We start from the raw sequence: 6,309 nt of genomic DNA on the forward strand, positions 1-6,309 counted from the left end.
ATCTCTCCAATCCTAAGCTCTTCTAATAGTAGCTAAAATGCTTCTTCTCCAAACTAGGTCTTTAGGCTAGTCTGCCTCTAAAATGATACAAAACCCTAGTACATATAGCCTCACAGGCGGCTAAGGGCTTAGGTTGCAATTAGTAAACTTTTAGGAAATGAAATCTTCTAATTTCGTGATTAATCCTCGGGTGATCCAACATCGATCGATGGCGCTAAGCGGCTGTCGATCGATTTTAATTGGCTCTTGTCGATCGATATTTTTCTTCAAGTGTTGATCGATGCTATACGCGTAAAAGTACTCCAAAGTGTCCCAAAAGCATCATTTCCTTCCATCAAGTAACTGAACCTGTAATTGCTTTGAAAAGACTCTAAAACATAATAAATAGATCTTAAAACACTTATATACCATGACTAAAAGTGGGTGAAATTCATGGTATATCAACTCCCCCAGAATTATCCTTTTGTTTGTCCTCAAGCAAAACAAACATATAGTCTATCTGAAAGAGGTTTGAAAACAGCAGGGACTCACAGATTTAAAATATAGAAATCATCACCTCTACAATATTGCAATCCACATCTAGAAAGTCCTAATCACAAAGCACATTATGCAATATCCTAGCTTAGCAACCAAATTCATATAGCCACAACTTAGCGAATCTTATCTGATATTCCCCTTGACCAACCTCATTTCTTAGCATAAATAAAGGTGCAGGCTTTACCTTGGGAGTATCGATCACAGGATGCAAAGATTCTCAAACAAGTATCTGGATCTGCAGGTAATAGTTAGTTCATAATTTTTCTCTCTCTAATTTCTCTCTTGAGTCAAAGTCTGTTTCCATTGTAGGATCAATGACCAAGATTGGACATACCTCCATGAATCAAGTCTTAATGGTGGTTGCCACCAAACCCTGTTCACTTCTTTTTGACCTATATCCAAGAATTCTTGTGAAGCGAGCCTTGAACATTGCCGCCTCCAAGTCCCGTTCGAATTCTTTATTTGGAATCTTTATGAAGCAAGCCTTAATGGTTTTAACCACCAAGTCCTGTTCAGATTCCTCCTAACTAAATCCTAAGTCCTATTTAAAAAATAATTTTCGGATTTTTTTTTTATAAATAAAAACTAACTACTCTAGGGTCGAAATAGAGAGAGAAAGTTGTGATAAATAAATCTACATAAGGCTTTACTTTCCAGACTTGTCTGAAAAATCCGATCCCCTGTATACCAAGTCCCAAGACAAGCAGTAGTGTCAGGTTAGTGTTGGAGGTTAGCTTTGGTTCTTTCAAACAAGCTAGGCAAGTGTGTATAGTTGACAAGTTGATCCACTTTAGCATCTTTAGTACTATCTGCAATCAGTAAGTGTAGAATGGTGCTAAAAAGTGGTTAGACATTCAAGTAAAAGTCATAAGTTCATAGTCCCCTTCTTGACTTAATAAAATTGTTTTTGAAAAGATTTTGACAAAACTCAAGAAGATGGTGTTAGTACTACCTCCCCCAGACTTAAATTACACCGTGTCGGTGTAAAGTGTCCAAAGGTGGTGATAAGAAAAGTTAGATGTTTGAGATGTTAAAGCAAAGGGTCGTACCTCTCTGTCCCGCACATCGATCCATACCATCCTCTCTGTATCGACCGACGGCGTAGAACAGAAAATTCTGCGTCATGTCTGGAATCTAACTCATATGATCTGTCAGTGTGGTTAGCTCTGTTAGACACTCCAAACATAAAAAAAAAAAGTAAACAATCTCAAACATAAAGCATAGATATGTCTAAAATAAAAATCCTACAAGTTCGAAAAATAGAAAAAAAAAAACAAGTGCATAAGGGAAAGAGATAGAAATGAGAGGACTAGTCGGTGTCCTCGCTGGTCTCGTCGTCGCTCTCGGATATGGGGTCTCTACGATGCCTAGAACGTCCTTCTGCTGCTGGTGAGTGAGCTCTGATGGTCCTCCTGCTCGTGCAAGATACTCTAGCCCATATGGCACGAAGGGCATCCACAACTACCCTCTGAAAGTCTCCCTGATCGCGCATAGGGATGTCTGGTATGTTCGGGAAGTCAGGAAGAGGTGCCTCTGGTGGTCCCTGTGTAGCTCTCGCTCGACGCACTCCGGGAGGTCCACGCGGAATGGCCGGAAGATCACGGAGGAGCTGGGCATCGGACATGAACCGGAGTCTCTCGACACTGTTATCGAAGTCTGTGATCGTCCTGTTCGGCATCTGCAGTAGACGGTGCTGGTTCCCGATCCTGAAACTCCATTGAAGTTGCCCCTTGAGCCAACCTGAGTTCATCAGGTGTGTCTCGTCCAAGAAGCGGTGGGAGCTGTCGGCTGTGCTCGGGTCTAGGCGGATGCCTAGATACTCAAAGATTGGTGTCAGCAAACTCCCAACCGTCTCCTTCTTCCTGCTCAAGCCCGTGAAGGGCTTTTTCTTCAGCTCCACCAAGTGCGCAGCAAAAATGGCTCCAAGGTTTGGAGTCACTACGTCGTTGGCCTCATCGAGATGAGTCAGGTTCACCAAGCCGTTTACTCCACCGAAGAGTAGTGTAAGCTCCTGTATCCTCACCTTGTAGGGCTCCATCTTGCAAACCAACCTGTTTGCAAGAGCCCGTAGAAAGTACCGGAGGGTAGGGTGACGGATATCTGTCTGCGTTCTGAAATTCATAATGGTAAAAACACTCTATTCTGGTTCGATGATTGGTTGGAGATGGGAAAATTGATTGACATTGCAGGAGAATCTAGTACACAAGTTATGGGAATTCACTGCTATACAACAGTCGCTTCTGTAGCCTCATCTGGAAGTTGGAACTTAAGGCGATGTCGTAGTAGTCACCTACGGGCAATGATTACACGCATCAACTCAGTACCACCAACAGTAGAGGAGGCAGGTAGCGACCGTATGCTAGGTACCATGGAGAAGACGACTACAAGGCATGGTTCTCGTCGAAAAACACTTGGAATCAACTACGGAGGCGAGGTGATAAAGTGGAATGGAGCAAGCTGATCTGGTTCTCGCAGGCTGTTCCCCGCTACTCTTTCATTGTGTGGCTGGCCATTCGCAACAGACTCTCGACAGGTTATTGCACTCACTTGTGGGGGGAGCACAAGTCTTGTCGACTCTGCGGTGAGCCAAACGAGTCACGTGACGATCTTTTTTCGCCTGTCCTTATTCATATACAATTTGGACAATCCTCACAGGATCTCTACTGCCCGACTAAGCCCCGACTGGAGCATCACTGTTACAAAGCTCTTATCACCTCGCAGGTCCACCATTGACTCTTACCTTCTCCGACTCTGCTTCCAAGCTGTCATTTACAGTGTATGGAGGGAACGGAACAGAAGGAAACACACCGGTGCCTACCGCACGGCCCAGAAGCTCACTTGGTTAGTAGACAAGACAATCCAAAAGCATCTCCTCTCTACATTTCAAGAATGCTGGAGAGAGTAGTAGCATGATGATTCGCTGGATGGGAAGAAATTAGTTTATGTCCGCTAAGTTGCTGTTCTTTTTTTAATTCTACAAAATCATTCGTATTGTAAAATTTTTTTGTTTTGTTGATAAATAAATTTAACATTTCAAAAAAAAAAAAAACAAAACATAATGGCTTCGTCCAGATTCAGTGCCGTTGATATATGGTGTTTTTGACACCATTGTGTATATGCTTTTTAACTTGTTTTCAATGTTTTGTCGAGTTAGTCCAGTCCTTTTAGAGTCATTTCAGGTCTGGAGTAGACTAAAGAGCTGAAGGAAGAAGCGTGAAGAAAGGAGCAAGAATTGGAGTCTCTCCCCGTGGAACAATCAAGCGGAGCAGTCTGACGGTTGATCCCACTAGGAGCAGCAAGGCGATTGTTTCTGACAGTTATGGAAGTTTCCATATTTTTCAAGGATTTGCCCTAATCACTTATTCCTTCCTCTGAAGTCGATGGCGCCTCCATATAAAAAGTCATCCTTATCTTTATTTTGATTACACTAGTTTTTGCAAGAGACCTAGACGGAATTATTGGATTTTGCTATTGTAAGGGAGACGGCTCCTCTTCTTCACCTAGAAGATTATCCTGAACCCTATTGATTTCTCTTTGGATTTACATGCAGTATTATTCTGTTATTATGTCTAGTCTATCTTGTACCATGGCTGAGAAGTCGGCTAGCTTGTCTAGGGTTCTAAGGTGTTGATCGCAAAAGCTAAACATAAATAAGCAACCATATTGTGTCTTTGTTCATCTCTGTTCTTAATGCTAGTTTTAACCTGATCACTTACTGCTAGATCTTAGGTTTAATCTGATCATTAACCATGTAGTCGATTACTTGATATTGAGTGAGTGAGCCGCACATCTCTAGTCAGCGAAAGTAGATACTAGAGTGCTCGGTGAACCTATCGAACTTGATCTCTACTGCTTGTGGTCGATCCTTGATCCAAACGAGAGTTTAGGTGTCAAGGTCGAACCGCAAAGGGAGCAGCACCACGACAGTGGGCTGTTCTACTTGAGTGATCCGTGTTCTAGATTGTGGTACATTGCGCTTGAATAAATGTTTGGTTTAGCATCAACACCCGATTAGAAACCCTAGATTGGCTTCTCTTTAATATTGAATTTACTCCTTGCAATTATTTACTTTACTTGCACGTTACCACCTAATTCAAACTCCACCTTTAGTTTTAGCTAAGTTGAAAACTCATAAGAATAAAGTGTAGACTGGTCCTCTGAATTGAATCTTAAATACTACAATTACCACTGTTAACTTGACAGTAGGAAATGTTCAGTTTTAGTGTATCAAGTTTTGGCGCCGTTGCGACGGGAACCAGATATTTTACCTTTATTTTTCAGTTCTATATTTAGTATAAGACATCTAACTTGATTTCTTCTCTTTGTTGCAGCCAATGTTCCAGGTGCATGACTAGTAGACATACTCGGAGCAACACACAAGGACCATTATTCACGCTAAGCAACAAAGAGCTCGCAAGATTAGAAAGACAAAACCGCCAACAACCGCGGCCTACTAACACCACAATGGTTGATCACGGAGGCCATGATGATCTCACTGCTGCAATGGCGCTCATGCAATAACGGATGCAGCAGATGCAACAGACCATCAACGCACAGGAAGCTGCTCGCCAAGCAGCGGCTGAACTCGCTTCTCAGCAAGCCGAGCAACAAGGCACTCCCATCGGAGAGCAAAACCTTCTGCGGAACGTCCCTACCACTCGCTCCGCCATCACCCCCCCCCCCTCCCTGCACTCGACATGACTATGAGATCAAGCCTGCTTTGATCGGCATGGTGCAGAAAAAAATGTTTAACAGCCCCGCAGCTTAAATCCCTTTGGACCACATCGAGAACTTTGAGAGACTCTGCAACTTCTCTCGCGCGAATAGAGTACCACCAGACTACGTCAAATGCACCTTGTTCCCATTCTCTCTGGATGGGAAAGCAGCTCGCTGGCTAGCCTCTCTCCCGACTGATACACTTACTACATGGGAACAAGTCCGAGCATCATTCTTAAGCCACATCTACACGAAGACGAAAACCGCAGCTTTGAGGCATAAAATCTCTAATTTTTAGCAAAAGACCGATGGGCCTTTCTATGATGCTTGGGAGCGTTACAAGGAGTACCGAAGGGAATGCCCTCACCATGGGTTTGAGGATGACTACATACCGGGAAGTGTTCTATGATGGAGTGAGCTATGAGTTTCGTAATGCTCTTGATTCCTCAAGTAATGGAGATTTCATGACTCAAACAACACCAGGCGTATTCGCACTGATCGAAAATATGGCGTCGTGCTCACTCAACAAGAACAAGGCGTAAACAACATAGACGATCTAGGGACAAAGGTTGACCAGATGTTGAAGGGCAATCAGAGCCAAGTGTTCATCATGGAGGAAGCCGCATCAGAGAACAATACTTCAGATGTCACACCTGAAGGGGACAACACCATGGATGATCAGAAAGAAGTAAGCTACGTCAATGGACAAGTATGGCGTATCCTAAGTCGGACAAACGGGTTGACAACGCGCAGAAAAGTCAAGGACAGAAAAACGGTTATCAGAAACCGTACCAAGGAAGAACGTATGTTCTTAGCCAGGCGCAGCACAACCAGTTCCAGAACCAAAAGCAGCAGACAGCTCAGCAAGCTGCCCCTTCGTCAACGACCGCTCCGCAAGATGAGATGAAGGGTCTAGCGACGATGATGCAGAAGTTGCTCCATGGTCAGCAAATTCAAGGGAAAGGGTTGAATGAGGTCATCACGGACATCAACTGCAGAATGAACCACATATTCAATGACCTGAGTACCAAATACGATAATGTAGCTAGCCATATG

The 6,309-nt window shown here is 43.5% G+C and overlaps 1 non-coding gene across 1 annotated transcript; it reads right to left on the reverse strand.

Annotated features, from left to right (window-relative positions):
• Window positions 1–5,520: 5,520 nt before the first annotated feature.
• LOC125588089 lies at window positions 5,521–5,628 on the reverse strand. Its single transcript, XR_007324486.1, has one exon. It is a non-coding gene; the product is annotated as a small nucleolar RNA R71 (small nucleolar RNA).
• Between the last annotated feature and the right edge of the window lie 681 nt (window positions 5,629–6,309).

This window comes from Brassica napus, chromosome C5 (assembly GCF_020379485.1).
Source record: "Brassica napus cultivar Da-Ae chromosome C5, Da-Ae, whole genome shotgun sequence".
Classification (NCBI taxonomy): Eukaryota; Viridiplantae; Streptophyta; class Magnoliopsida; order Brassicales; family Brassicaceae; genus Brassica; species Brassica napus.